Genomic DNA, 16805 nt, shown 5'->3' with positions numbered 1-16805 from the left:
CTTTCATTTCTGTTTGGACGGGTTTTTGGCTAATTCTTTGATTTTGGGTTATTACACTTACGGCCGTGGCACCAGCTTCTCCATGCAATCGCAACGATTGTGGATTCGATTACCAATTTGGGAACCAATTTTAACTCAAGACTTCTCTGGTACAAGACAACTCTACATGTAATATCTAATAAATAGTTTATTACAGGACGTGGAGGTGGTGGGTTCAATTTCCAAAAATATTATCATTCCGAATTTTGACGAAAAATTAATAAAAGTTTCTCACTCAGAAAAATAAACAGTGCAGTGGTTATGTGGATTGTAGTACGGTTAATAAGTATACTTCTGGCTTTAGATGGTGTTAATCGCTACTAAAATATATATAAATTAAAATCAACTTCACGCTGTATCCCGCATATAGCAGGGTAGACAGAAGGAACCTATTTTTAAGAAATTCCGCTACCCACTTTCGCAGAATTCTGGAGGCTTTGCATGTTGAGTGGCGGAACACCGCTTTTACGTCCAAATGAAATTATTAGATATTTCTTTTCCTCGAACGAGAATCGAATCCACAACCTGTCATGTTTGCATTCACAAGCTTGTGCTTCTATGCCACGGCTGGCTTCTATATTATATATTAAATTATTTCAATTATTCTATTAAGTGAGAATACGAACGTCCTATGACAAATTGTTGAATGATTTGTAGCGTTTAAAATACACTTGCTCTTTACACATACCGGTCCTTTTGTAAGGTTTTTATATAAATATATTTTTCCTTTTTTTTTTCATCTTCACCTGTCTTCCGATATTTGTTATTTGAATGTACCTATAGACATATGCGAGTTGTTGCCTACATGTTTTTGAGCTTTTGGGTGGCGTAACATAACACCACATATACAAATATAAACCAAACCATTTCAGACAGATTTTTAAGACAATTTCTCATGCTCTAGTCATGCTTACTGATATTTTTTTTTGCCTCGTTACCAGAGCGAAGAAAGGAAAATATTATAAAGTTAAATATTTAATTCTCCTGAAGTAGGAATAGAAGCCACAACCGTTGCGTTGACAGTCGCATACTTATAGGGCAAAGGGAACCTGGGAACCTAGATAAGACAGTCTGTTCCCCACTTTCCATCGAAGTCTGAGGCCTTCCGTGTTCTCGTTAGCAGAGCTAGGAAATCAAAATACTAAATATTTTATTAGCGGGCTTTCAATCCACGACCGTCGCGCTTATGTCACCGGGCTACGATGGCCCCATTTATGTATGTACATATGTATAATTCACAGCTTATATTAAACAAGGCCAGGTGCCATCGATGCAGATAAAATAAAAATAAATATAAAAATACCGGCGGTATAGCATTTTGTATTGAAGTGTCAAAATGACTGCGCAAGCGCAGATGCGGCTCGTGCCGACGCGGTAGGAATTTATAAACGGTTTTTACGCTATAAGGATATGTACAAACTATTGTTTTTTTTTATATAAACGTTCGTTATCTTTTTTTTCGGTGTCGAGGCCAAAGCACGGCGTTGAATTCCGCCAATGTCTTGAGAATTGGGAGGTAAGTGGGAAACAGAGTATATTAACACTAGATTCCCTTTGCCTACTCTACTGTGTGCGGGATACAACGTGATTATTATTAAATCTTTTTTGGTTACGCATTAGAAAATGAAGTGTTTTAACACTAGGTTTTCCTTGCCATCCGTGCTATAAGTGGACGAAAATAGGAAAAAGAAATACTAACAGATTCTCGAATCGACATCAAACCTGCACCTATCCAGTGTAAACCCAGTTTTGCATGGCACTGCGGTGGTCATAATAACTACATACATATTTAATTGCTATGTAATGAATAATTAATTAATTTATGCTAAAATAATGTATTTTTTATTTTGAAATTAAAAAAAACTATTAAAATATTTATTATATTATCGGAAGCTTTCTTATCTTTTCAACGTTTTGAAAAGGAAAAAGAAGAATGATGAAAAGGAAAAAGAAGAATGAAGAATATAATCTTATTTCGTTAATAGCAATGTTATGTTATTTTTATATGGCTAAAAGTTTGTTTAATGTTTAATTTAATCTTAAAGTCTACTTTCTAATTTCAATTGAAAAATTGATTTTCTTACGGTTAGTCCACTTATGGAAGAAGCTACAGAAACCTACATACAGTGAATATTAAATGAAGACTTCACTTCCTTCACTTCTTCCACTTTTTTTTCTTCTATCTATCTATCTATTCTATCTTTTTATCTTTTGATAAGTTACTGTGTACTTCTTTAATATACCTATGCATATAAAGTAAATATGAGCTTTCTTAGGAAATCTTGAATTACAAATTTGCTAGAACTAAAAATCGAATCTTTAACCATTGAAAAGTAATAATAGCCTGATGTTAGCCTAAGGAGTCATAAATGAAAAGTCATTTTCAAATTATTTTGATGAATTATACCCATCACTTACGAAGTCGGTAAAGACTAATAATAATAGGTATTATGTATTTTATTACACAATTTAACCTGTTTTACTGTTAATATTACACGGTCATTTCAAAGAAATTATTCTTAATTGCTTATAATTAATTATAGTATTTTAAAAGCTCTAAAAGGTTTTAATGGGCTTTTGAGTGATAAAAAGTTGACATCGTTGTTAAGTAGTTAATGTCTGGTTGATGATTGTGGGTTCAAATGCCATGCTTTAAAAAACCGGCCAAGTGTGAGTCGGACACGAAGGGGTCCTTCTGATTATCCATAAAAAACGATAAAAAAACTCAGGTTTGTTTTCTGGGAGTTCCCTTAAATATTTATTTTATCCTGTTTTTTAGTATATATTGTTATAGCAGCAACATAAATACATCATCTGGGAAAGTTTCAACTGTCTATCTATCACAGTTCAGCTTTTGCAGGATCTCGCACATAGCAGTGTAAGCAGAGGGAACCTGAATGCTTTCAGAATTTACCAAAAAATGGGAAACAGAAATGTTTTAATGGCAACGGAATATCTTTACTATAGACTTGAGCTTACCTCTGCCTACCCTGTCCGTGTTAATTGGTGGAACTCAACGCTGTAAGAAAATTAAAACTTCATAATATTAATATAAATGTTAATGTATTTTTCGATTTAATGATGCAAATGAAAAAGCAAAAAATAATTCTAATGAAACAATAATAAATATATACGATATGGTCTGGTGCGTTAATTGAAGCAAGCATTAACGGTAGTTGCAATTAATTTAGTGACGCCATGTCGCGGTGACGTAGTGTCTGAAAGTACACGCGATGGCTGTAGGTTCGATTTCGATTCGGGGAATGTTTATATAAAATTGGATTCAATTTTTTCGGTATGATAATGGCTCTCTCTGGTAGGAAATAGAGAATGGAGTGTTATAACAATAGGTTCTAGGAGATTCCTAAAGTAAATTAATTTTTGCAATTTTCTACCTTTATCTGCAATTTGAAATAAATTAAAAAAAAAACAAAATTTTAAAAAATGCAAAAAGAAGTATAAACTTGCAAAAGACGACAGAGATTTATTTTGAAAACTCGTCCTTTTGAGTTTTTCAAATTTCAGCGTTCTACACAGCGTACTTCTGGCAACTTCTTCCCCACTTTTCCATTGTCTGTCAGTAACGAAATATTTTATATAGATAATTGCATGTTGGTACTTCTGTTGTGCGTTGGGAATGGAACCTTAGCGTTTACAGTCACAGGCTTGTGCCTTTGCGCCATAATGCCCTCTATATATAGGCACATATGTATGTTTATTCTAAGTGCCGTTTATCTATAAGCAAATGTCATCATGCCATTTTTTTATGGCTTTAAGTTAATACCGTTTATATTTGTAATAACTACATTTAAAATATTAATTAATATGTCTGTTTGTTGAACTGACAGTACTGACATCAAATGGTTTTTGTTTGGATGGGGTTATCTATCTATAAAATTAAATGAATGAATACTAAAATTTATTTAACACATTTTTGTTTTTGATTCTTTTTTAGGTGAAAACGAAACTTTCTTGAGATCATTTTGTTGTCCGTCTGTCCGTCCATTAAGACCATTTAATTTAAATAAATTAATATAAAATATTCAGATATATGGTCCCTAGAAGAATAGTAAAAATTAAAGTAGGTACCTAATAAGTCAACGTTATCAAAAGAAACAAGCATTTAGGCTTTAAATGTGATGAAATTACGCACAAAGTTAGAACTTACATAGAAGACTTAAGCGGAGCATTAGTATTGTTTCATATGGCGTGGTGTACCACCACTCATGCAATATCTTCAGAATTCGGCGAAAAATGGAGAACGGAGAATCTTAAAACTAGGTTCCCTCTGCCTATGGTGCTGCGTGTGGGATACAAGGTGAAGCTTAAAAAAATAAGAATTAATCAGTAAAATAGCGTACCTATATTTAAACACGTTTAGAACTTAAATGTTCTCTCTATCAATATTATATGAAAATATAATTAAAAATACAATTTTTCTTGTTCCATTCATTAATTGGTCACCTTTAGAATAACAACATTCATTTATCATATAAATTAAGTTTACTATTCGTTTTATATGAGAATTAATAATTAATAGTGGTATAAAATTTTAATTCAAAATAATTGTTAAACAGCTTCACGGTTGTGGTTTGATGGAGAGGTTGTCGATTGCTACTAGGAGGAGAAATAATTTTTAAATATCTATGGAGAATTGTTATATTTAAATTATTTATATTTCAACGTTCTAGTAGACAATACGCGACGTTGAGTTCCTCCACTCAATACGCAATGTCTTGAAAATCAATGTCAATGTCCGGAAACTGTTTGTAATGTCTTAACTAAGTTCTCTCTGGCTTCATACAACTTCCGCCACTCAGAACTAAATGTCTCCAGAAGTCGATGGAAAATAGGGGACAGAGTATCTTAACACTACCTAGTGTTCCTTCCCACCTTCCCAGGTTCCCTCTGCCTATCTTGATATGTGCGGGATACAGCGTGAAGATAAAAAAAAGTTATGTTCAGTTTGCATACAAAATATGTATGGAAAAACGGTTAGATATATGTTTATTTATTAATATACTTACAATATGTCTAATGAACTACTTTAAAGATAACTACAATACTTTACGTATATTATTATCGATTCATTATTTTATTATTATTAGTAAACTTTTTTTATCCGTATAAATGTCAATTGCCACCCAAGTTGTATGAAGGCAGAGGGAGTTTCCGCTCAGTTTTCAAGATATTGCGTAATGAGTGGTGAATTTACTAGAGGGAGAGAATGGAAATAATTCACTACCTCAAGTTGGAATCGGGCCCACAACCGTCGCGTCACAATCGGGGGAATGTAGTATTATTTATTGGATAATATTTTCATTTTTTCGCTCTGGTACCAAGGTAAAAGCGTGGCGTTCAGTTCCGTCATTCAACACGCAATGCGTCAAGAATTCGGCGGAAAGTACGGAACGGAGTATCGTAACAATACTCTCCAGATGTATGCGGGATAAAAAAGAAACTAACCTAACGACCTTTTTGACATCCGGTTAAATAGTTTAATTTAAAATGTGTAAAAATTCCTAATATTAAAGAAGTTTTTAGGGGAAAATTTCCCGATTTTTTTAGGTCTTACGTATTGGATTTTACGTTGTCAACGACAACGAAGTTGCAGGCTATAAGTTATAGTGTACGGCTCTCTCAAATAAGACACCATCTTGGATGAGTGGTGGTGTGCCTGCTTAAATGGGTCGGTTCCGAGTTCAAATCCTCGGAGTGCTAAAATATTCCCTTTCACTAACCATCAAAAATTTTTATCGTTAAATAAACGTACTTTAGTAGTTTATCGTCATAATTAACTTAAACACACCTTTTAAAATTTCTAGTTTTTTACAATTTGCCTTGTTGGATATACAAAAAAATATATATAAATATTTATGTAGACTCATTTTCTGTTAATAAATAATTTTTGATTGGCATAAATGAACACAAATTGCATTCGTAGCTCGAAGGCATATCATTGCTTCACTTTGAAAAGTAGGTAAGCTTGTGAATGTATGTACCTACTGTATCTATTTATATACATTTTTATATAATATTTATGAAGAAGACCAGAGGCCGGTGGTGGTGGAGTGGTGCAAGGGTACAAACGTGTGACTGTAAAGATAGTAATGGATTCGATCCCCACTCGGAGGAATGTTTTTATTTCTTCGCTCTGTTCCCAAGGTCATAGTGTCTTAACACTAGGCTCTCTCTTCCTAACATTCTACATGCGGGATACAGCGTAAAGCTGAGAAAAAATAAAGATCTTTCCACCCGGAAAAGCGGTCATTCTATCGTAATCATAAATGTGAAATAAGCCAAGTACTTACTTGCAGCTTGAACTGGAACATCTGGTACTTAACAATAATTTAAATTATTTTCAATTATTTTCTCTGGTTGTCAAACAATGTCTCAAGAAAGTGACTTAACACTAAATTCCCTCCGCCTATACTACGCGGAAAAAAGAGTGATTTGTGCGTCTAACTAATAAACCAATCGAACGATCGAACCTATAAATATAATAACACGAAGCTAGCACATATTTACGCAAAAATGGTCTAGTATCATAATTTTAACATTTTTTTTAAATATATACTACAAAATATAAATTTACAATAGCTATGAAAGAAAAGTATAAATATTTATTTTTGACTTCACTTATAACTTTTCGTGGGCATTAAATTAAATTAATACATATAAATTGCATACGCACCTTGAAGACATGTTTACTTACGTTATCTAGTGTATACTCACTAGGGTAGCGAGTTCATTTGTTTTTTTTTAGTAGGAAACCTAGTGTTAAAACACTTCGTTCCTGAGTTTTAGAGGCATTGCGTGTAGAGTGGTGGGAGTCAACGCCGCATTTTAATTAATTAAATTTACTTTTACATTTTATTTAAGCTTAAATAGCTTTTACAGCATAAGAAAGGAGAATATGGAAATATGTTACTATGTCAATGGGTTCTACCTATTGTCTCTAATACTATATCTTGTGTACAGTAGGGTAGATGGAAGAAAACTAGTGTTAAGACACTCCGTTCACTACGCACTGCCCAATTTTCTAAGCACGCATTACATGTTTTGGATCGAATAGTAAGATTTGCTTAGTAACATATTTTTTATTAATTTTAAGCGCAGAACGCAGTGTCTTAACGCTAGGTTCCCAGGTTCCCAGGTTCCCTCTGACTACCCTGGATAATATAAGGGATAAAGCGTAAAGCTAAAAAAAATTGCAAAAGCTCAACTTACTTAACGGTGTCAAAAATAAATACTTTAAAATATTGATTGGACATGCAGGTGGTGTCCTGGTTACGATTTTTTTTTAAAAATAATGCAATTTTAATTTTTTTTGTTGGAACCAACAAATGTATATTAAAAACATCGAAAGTTTTAAGCATTATTATCTGATATATGACGTGGGCAATAATAAATAATTGTTAGTTATATCGATTTCGTATATTATATGTAATTTTTACTCTTTCGGATTTACACCTGCGTTTCCTAATTAATGTGAATTATGTGTTGATTTTTGATAGAACAGTTTAATGGTATGTATACGTGATGGTTGGTTGTGGATTCGATTCTCAATCGGTAAGTTAAAATAAAACCGAACCAAATCGAAGAAATAATAAATATTATTTCTTCGATTTGGTTCGGTTTTGGTTATAATACAGCGTTGAACTCCGCCGTATATTACATACTCTATATCAGTAAAGGCGTGAAAAGTAGTGGTAAGTATGTTAATATTAGTTTAGTAGATGTACTACCATGCAAACATACGTTAAATTAACCTATGCGACTGTGATATTTTTCTCAACGTCAATTTTATAATGGTTGAAATTTTACACGTAGCTCTTTAATTTATTAAATTTTTTTTTAGTTTCACGCTATATCCCGCATTTAGCTAGATAGGTAAGGCAGAGAAAACCTAGAGCTAAGACACTGGTGAACCTAACGAGAATGAGTGTTGGAGCACAATGGTGCTTTATATTTTATCGCCGGAGCGAGTAAATGAAAATTACTCATTCTCCTGAGTGCCTTTGGAACCCAAAATCGTTCCACTGCACGACAATGTAAAAAAATGTAATGTCCATGTGACAAACTAACATCACCTTCAGAGTCACAAAATTCTGCAAAATCCTAAAATAACACTTATAAAGTTTTTAAAAGCCGACCAAAGTCACAATACTAGTACTAGTATAGCAAAGTAAATTCAGCTTACAATAAATAAATATTAATAGTAAAAAACGGTAAATTTCTCGTAAAAAATAAATTTACAGAAGCATCGTAAATAATCTTTTGCTCGTGTACATGTCATACGTATTGGCTTGAATATACATTTATTAATTGCGAGTCTGTTCTCTTTGCGAGTTGCAGCTCGTGTAATGAAATAATATTTTATACAAATATCTGGATTTTAAGCAGTTTTAATTCAAAATTATACATAGTTTTACGCTTTTGCCGTAGAGTAGAAGGAGGAACCTAGTGTTAAGACACTCCTTTCTTCACTTCGCCCAATAGTTGATACATTTGCATGTAGAGCGACGGAGCGGGTTTAAATAAAGACAATGTCCACCCAACTATACAACATCAATTTATGGTTGTCAATGTAAGAATTAGTAAATAACGATAAGAACATGAAGAATGATCGTGATTTTTGTGTTAAATTTTTAATCATTTCATATTTGTTTTGGAACGACAAACCACGGCGTTGAATTCCGCCACTAAACGCGCAATGTCTCTAAATTGAAAGGAAACAACTACGTGTTACACAACTGTGGAATGGTCTTCCTATGGCAGTGTTTCCAGGTCGATATGCCATGTAGGTTTTTCAAAAAGCGTGTCTACCTCCATCTTAAAGGCCGGCAACGCACCTGTAGCTCCTCTGGTGTTACATGAGGTCGTGGGCGGCAGAGACCATTTATCTCCAGATGACCCGAGCGTTCGTTTGCTTTATCTTTTCCATAAAAAAAGAAAAAATGGGAACATTGTCTTAATAATTGTTAACAAAAAAACATTTAGATAATCTAAAAAACTATTGTATTTTTTAACTACCTAGTCATTTCGTAAAAATATCTAATTAATATATAATCGTAACTTATCGGGAATGATTTCAAAGAAAGTATGTAATAAGTCGCGTGAACGATTTGATAGTATTTGAAATATTTTATTTTTTCTTTTTTCATGCACATTGTCTTTTATGTCAAGAATTAATGTATTGTTGTTTGTATTTTCATCTTTATCCAATTCCTTATTTTACTGGACAGCCAGAAAAAGCTTAGATATGAATTTTCTGCTCTGACCGATAAATGAAAATTGAAATATTTTTTTAACCTCAAGCTTTATTCCGAATATGAAAAGGAAGTCAAAAGAGAAGACTTAGTACTGAAACACTTTGTTCTTCACATTTCACATTGAGTTGGTACTGAGAGAAGAACCAGCGAAAAGAAAATAGCTTTCCTCGATGAATATAATTCAAAGTTATTAAGTAGTTCCTGAGATTAACGCAATCAAACAAGCACTAACGTTATAACAACAAAATTATAAAGAAAACATATTTCTCAGTCTGATTTACGTATTTTAAAATTGACAGAGAGAGAGAGAAATTCTTTCTATATATACAATAGTGTCTAAAAAAGTGAGTTACAGTAATTTAATACAAGATTATCTTTGATTACAGTAACACGTAAAAAATATATAAAAAAATATTATAAATAAATAAAAAAACCCTAATAATCCTAAAACTTCGTAGCATAGTGCGGTTGCGTGTCGTCTCCATCAATTTACTTATTTAACTGATTAGTTTCAAGGAACGAAATTCATCCGGTGGCGATATATACCTCTATTGACGTCTGTAGAGCCGTTTGTTATGTTATTGTTTTTTACTAATCTCATGCATATTGTAGACCCTAGAGAGAACCTAATGTTAAGACACTACGAAAGTAGCAATAATAATATATGTGGAGGGAACTCCCACTTCTTCTTCTTCTTCCTAGCATTAATCCCGGAATTGTGGGGGGAATTCCCACATCTATTTATAATATTTAATAATTTCAATAGTAATATATATGGAGTAAAAAATCTTATTAGTTGAGTATTGTTTTAATATTGCCTTTTAATATCTTGTTGTATTGAAAATATTTGTAATTTCATCAGATAAGTTATCTGTGCTTATTATCAATTAAATCTGATTTACTTAATAAAGTTCTAAAGTATTGTCACGTATTTTTTTTATATGCTTACGCATAATTTAATCTATATCGGGACGCAAATAGATAGCCTCTAGTAACCATGACGGTTGAGGGTTCGATTCTCACTCAAGAAAACAAAGCGCGACGTAGAGTTCCACCACTCAACATCCAATGTCTCACAATCTCTTACTTACCTTGATGTGTGCAGGATACAAAGGGAAGCTAAAAAAAGAAAAGTCCTACATATAAGAATTGAACCTACAACTCCCTTGCTAAAATTATTAGACATTCTAAATAAAAATATTTTAAAAACATTTACTAACATTTTATAATAGCCACTCCATAGTTTTCAATATAATATTATCATCGGTACAATATTTCGGCCTCATTACTGTGTCAATGGGAGATTAGGGATAAATCCGAAACAAACAAAAACTAAAAAAGGTAATTTTTGTATTGGAGATGTTTTTTTTTTATATTACTTGAGTCAATTACTGCCGCAAGACATAATACAATTAGGAGGTGGTGTTAAGTAAGAGTTTTTTTTGTTGAAACGAGTGTTCTGTATACATATTTTTTATATTTATAATTATTTATATTATAGAAGTAGGTACCTATATAATTTTATTGTTTTCTTAAAGGTTTTAAGTTGTAAGAATTATTGATTGAAAAAATTGTAATTTATTATTAACTAAATTTTCATTGTACCATTGTTTCACCATTTTCTAATAGATTTTATTGAAAATCTTATCAGATTAATAATTCTAGATTTATTATTATTATAACCTGGGAACCTAATCTGAAGACACTCTGTTTCCATTAAGATTATGCAGTTCCCCATTTCGAATAGGTAATTTTAATCCTAGTCGAGTTAGCAATTAGTATAGAGAAATTATTAAAATTACATGACTGTTTTGTACTTTCCTGTTCTTTCTTGTATTTCTTTGTTTTTAAAAAAGGTATAGGTATGTAAGGTATCTATGTAGGTATCTATGTAGTCACATACTTACTTATTACTATGAACGATACCTACTTAGAATGTCCCTTTTATTACTTCTAAGTAATAAAAGGGACATCCTAAGTAAAAAATATATAAAGGGCAGTGAACCCGTCTGTGGTCATAATTAAGTGCAAAATTTAAAAATAAATTGGTCAAGTGTTATAAACAGGGTTTTTTTTCAAATAAAAATCATAATATTGATAGCTAAAAACAATGACTGAAATAAATAAATAATTTCTGATTTGTTATTAAAATTAAACATAGAAATGAAATAAATAAGAATCAATTAATCGATCAGCATCACGCTCTATACCGTATACAGTAGGATATATAGACGTAGTGTTTAGACTTTTCTTTTCCTATTTTCCGCCGAAACATTGCGTGCTTAGTGGCGGACTTTGGCGCGCTTTGCTTTGACACCAGAGCGGAGAAATGGAAATATTAATAAATGAGAAATTACACAAATTTACAGTTGTATTACTTTTGTTCTAAGGCTATGATATAGGTACTTTTAATGTTATTACTAAAAAAAAGAGTACAACTTAGAAATGGATAAACAAGTTAATTTTGAAATCCGTTGTTCTAACCCGATTTAGGCTAGTTCAATGAATGGTGAAATAAATGAAAAAAATAATCCATAATATTGTAAGAAAGAAATAATATACCTTAGTGTTAATAATAGTAGAGCCCCCGGAGCGCATGTACGAAGAAGTTGATGACAGAAGACGAGGTGAAAGAGGTGTGTAGAGACCGTAGCTATCGGCTCTCCGTTCTCTCTGACTACCCCACTAAGGCTAAAGCGTGAAAATATTAGAAAAAACCGGATGCAAAACACAAATTTACCGACAAGTAGATATTTATAATTTGCGGGGGGTCCTTACGATATTAGCTTCATAAAACTCAAAAATAGAAGCCGCCCTCATAACAAAGTATAAAAATAAGGGGAAAAAATTAAAAATTTCTTGCTCTACAATCCTAAAATCAACCTGTCGATGTCGAAATTCTTAGCGATTACAAAAGACCCGAATAATAATAAGTACTGTAAACCACTTGATTGACAGTTCTCAGTTGTAAACGGTCGCGGCGCCGTAGAAAAAAATTCGGACCGATTTTGATTAAAATTCGATTCAAATTAGGCGACGATTATCGAGAAATTCGTGGCATATGTTGGGGTTTTTGTTCGGCGAAATAAATTTCAAGTTAATTTTTTGGTGGAAATCGATTATTATATTTATAAGATTGCAACAGCATGTTTTTAGTCATTATAATAATTTAAAATTTCACAATCTACTCGGTAAGTTTGCCTTTGTAATTATATAAAGTAACTGTAACATTTATTTTATAAACAAAAGAAAAAACTCCGACAGTATAAACTAATTTAATATACCAATTAACCCAAAGTCCTTGATATCAGAGCCAAGAAAGAAAATAATAATTAATTAATTTCCCCGGAGAGTGTGGAACAGTGTCTTAACAGTAGGTTCCCTCTGCCCTGTGCGGGATACAGCGTGAAGTTGATTTAAATATTTCATTTTCTCGAATGGGCATAGAACCCACAAGCCGTAGTAATACCCGATTGAATAACTCTAATAATATTATTTAATACTTGCGCTATATATTAATACTAGCGGACGCGCGCAGCTCCGCTTGCGTATTTAAGGGTGAATTCTAATAAACCACGAAACATGTGTTCAATTAAATATTTTAAGAGTCTAAATTTCAAATTTTATAAAAATCGGTGGCGATTTAAAGATTTTTCCATACAAACTTTCAACCCCTTATTTACACCCTTAGGGGGTGAATTCTAGAAAACTATGAAACATGTGTTTAATTATATACGTTTAAGAGTCTGAATTTCAAATTTTATGAAAATTGGTGACGATTTAAAGAAAACCTATACAAACTTTCAACCCCTTATTTGCACCCTTAGGGGGAGAATTCTAGAAAACGATGAAACACGTATTCAATTAAATACTTTTAAGAATCTAAATTTCAAATTTTATAAAAATCGGTGCCGATTTAATTTTTTTTCCATACAAACTTTGAACCCCTATTTCACCCCTTTAGGGTTAAAATTTTACAAAATCCCTTCTTAGTGGATGTCCAGATTACGAAAGAAAACTTTTGTCCAAATTTAACGTTTCTACGCACAGCAGTTACGGCTGTGCGTGCGTCTTACCTCAGTCAGTGAGGACAAGTCCTTTTATATATATAGATGCTAAATATTTCTTATATTATACTAATAGATATATCTAATTATTCAAATAGTACCTATGTTCTTAGCAAAAATTGTATATATATTTTTTTCAAATTATAAATACGTAAAAGGAGAATTTTAAAACGAATACTTTTATAATATTCCTTTATAAAAATACTTCTAAAGCTTAAAAGCTATTGATTTCTAAGTGACAGCAGACGCGAGCTTATAACGAAACTTATAGCAGAAAGTTCAGCCTTATTTACATAGATGTCGCTGTAAGTCTTAAAATAAAGAAGAAAATTTAAGCTTTTTTGAAAAAATGAGTTTTTTAAGTCGCAACTGACACTTAGCATGGTACAAGCACAGGGAACCTGGGAATTTAGTGTTAAGACACTCCGTCCCCCATTTTCCGAGGAATTCTGAAGGCATTGCGTGTTGAGTAAAATAATTTTACTTCGAGCGAGAATCGAATCCAAAGAGAGCTTACTAATTTTATTATGTAGGTACAAAATTTATGAAAAAGCCAAAAAAACTCTTATTTAGGCATTGCAATGCCGACACAATATTCGATGCATCGTGTGTTAGTGCAGAACTCCACACCAAGTTTTTGCCATGGTGCCAGAATGAAGCAATTATAATATTAATAACTAATTATTAATTACTCGGAATTGGGATCGAACCCACCCTCGGTTAGTTAGTTAATTTTCTATATTAAAAGTGCTCCTTGAAAATGTTATTAAAAAAGTAAATATAACATAACCATTGTTTACTATAACTTTAACGTTTATAGAATTTTATACGCTAACTATATTAGATATAGGCGACAGCGGGTTGTGCTTACACAATTCTTGTATTTTATGATTTTTTTCTATAGGTTATTTTTTTTTTTTTTACCTTTGGTTTTATCTACTGTAAGTGATGTATTTTTAAATTCTATCATATGGGACTAATTTAAAATTGAATTTCATTTATTGAAATTTTAATATACTCAAATATGAATTTATATATTCGAAGAAACAGCAATAAAAATAAACACGACTATAAAAAAATACAAAAAATGAACCCAGAACACTTACTTGTAATAGTTGTACAAAAATTACAATTGACAGTATCATTTTACGTAATTTATATAATATAGTATCATCAAGTTGGTCTAATGATGGAACTAGGACCTGAATCTTCAAAACGTGGGTACTTGTACTGTACTTGAGTTTAGACTCCTATAAATAATAGTTCTGAGTACATTCTATAGTATTTGTAGCTTTTAATGTTCAAGAGCGTGTTTTTTACTTTTTTTTTCATTTATCTTTTACTAGCATCACGCTGTATCCCGCACCTTTGTTGTTAAAACACTCTGTTCCCATTAAGAAACTTCAGACATTTTGTCCCGTTAACAGAGTGATAAAATAAAAATACTATATAATTTAATTTCATCACGTGAAAATCGAACCTACAATCTGTCGCATTTAAAGTCACAGTGCCATTGCTGCACGACCGGCGTCTATTTTTTAACTAACCTCTTTTTTTCAACTCTCTTCACCTATATCTTGTACCACGCCCATAATCAGAGTAGATATTCATGAATGCGTGATTTTCGGCAATTCGTATATGATTTACGGGATGTCACGACGCGGGGTGGTGGGTGCACCCACCGGTATAAATCAAAGCTTTACTAGCTGTGCCCGCGACTCCGCTTTATTCTTTATAGATAGATTGTTACTTATTCCTTTATCGATGTCGTTTAGTCTTGCTTTGGATTTGAGATTACAGTTAGAATTTTACTATTGTAGTTGCGTAAATATTGACTGATTGAGTGGGAAGTTTTGTTTATTATGTTTTTAGGTAGAATATTATTTCTTGTTTTAGATAGTTGGGAACGATTTCTCCGTTTTCTCTGGCTATTGAAGTGTGAAGCTATAAAAATGTAAATTATTTGTATAGGTGTGTGTGTATAAGAAACTTTATGCTCTTACATAAATAGCAGAGACAGACGGCACCCAGTGTTATAACATTCTGTTTCCCACTCTCTGAATAATTTTCGTGATATTGTGTGTTGAGTGATGTAACTCAACCGCCTTATCTCTATTCAAGCGTTGATATGAACGTAATTTAAATATAATAACTTCCTTGAATAGTAATCGAACCCAAAGCCATCGTGTTTACTGAACTACGACGGACTCAAAAAATATATTAAAATGATTTACTTACTTACAATCATTAGTACCTATTAAAAAATAAAAGCACTGTTGTTACGACAACGTAGAGTTCCACAAGAACGTTTAAGATAATATCTAGAACAAAATATTATTTTAGTTACTTAATTGGTACCTTGAAAACGTGATTATAAATTAAAGCCAGCTTATTATGGCATAGGACATCGTCTTATTGTACTGACATGATGGTTGTGGGTTCGAGTCCCGTTCGGGGACATCTATTATTATTATTTTCTCTGATTTAGTTCCCAAGTCAAAGTGCTGTATTGAATTTTATATGTAATCTGTACGTAATATGTATATATTTCTATAGTATAGAAGATATATGTATATATATTTATAAAAAAGGTGCATAAGCCTGATATGGTCGAAAGTAAGTTTAATGATATATAGAAAAACATTAAACGATTACTTAAAGTTACACCTGTTTATAAGTAAAGTGAGCATTAAGTTCAAATTTCAATTAATTTTAAATATATATACCTTCATGTTTACAGTTTGAGATCAGTTGTGATGCAAGGGCATAAGCCTGTGACTATGACAGCGACAGGTTGTGAGTTCGATTCCCACTTGAGGAAATTAAATATTTAATATTTTCATTTATTCGCTCTGGTATCGAGGCAAAGCGTGGCGTTGAATTCCGCCACTCAACACGCAAAGCCTCCAGAATTCGGTGGAAGTGGTGAACAGAGTGTTTTAACACTAGGTTCTCTCTGCTTACCCTGCGTGCGCGGAATACAGCGAGAAACTGATTTTATATTATATATATATATATAATATAAAATCAGTTGTTCGCTGTATTCCGCGCACGTATTTTATATTTTATATACTATTAATTAAAAATAAATTAAAATTATTTATAATAAATATACTTTTTAATAAATAATTAAATTTAACTCCAGATTTATATAGGGCATATAGGGGTATATAGGGCAGTTGTGGTGCTTTGGTACATCGCCTGTACGGTTGTGGATTCTATCCCCACTCAGGGTATGATAAAAGAAAATAATATACACACAATTTTATAGTAGCTATAGTTTTAAATTTAAATAATATTAAGATAATATAAAATAAATTGTTTTATTTGTGCGCCCTATCCTATCTTTGAAAACAAATAATACTTTATAAAAATATAACGCCCAAAATGTAGACCAATATTTGACTTATTTTAAAGACATTGC

Source organism: Heliconius melpomene, chromosome 9, assembly GCF_056956725.1.
Source record: "Heliconius melpomene rosina isolate 202511_hmr_F chromosome 9, ASM5695672v1, whole genome shotgun sequence".
NCBI lineage: Eukaryota > Metazoa > Arthropoda > Insecta > Lepidoptera > Nymphalidae > Heliconius > Heliconius melpomene.
Note: the sequence above shows the minus strand (reverse complement) of the source record.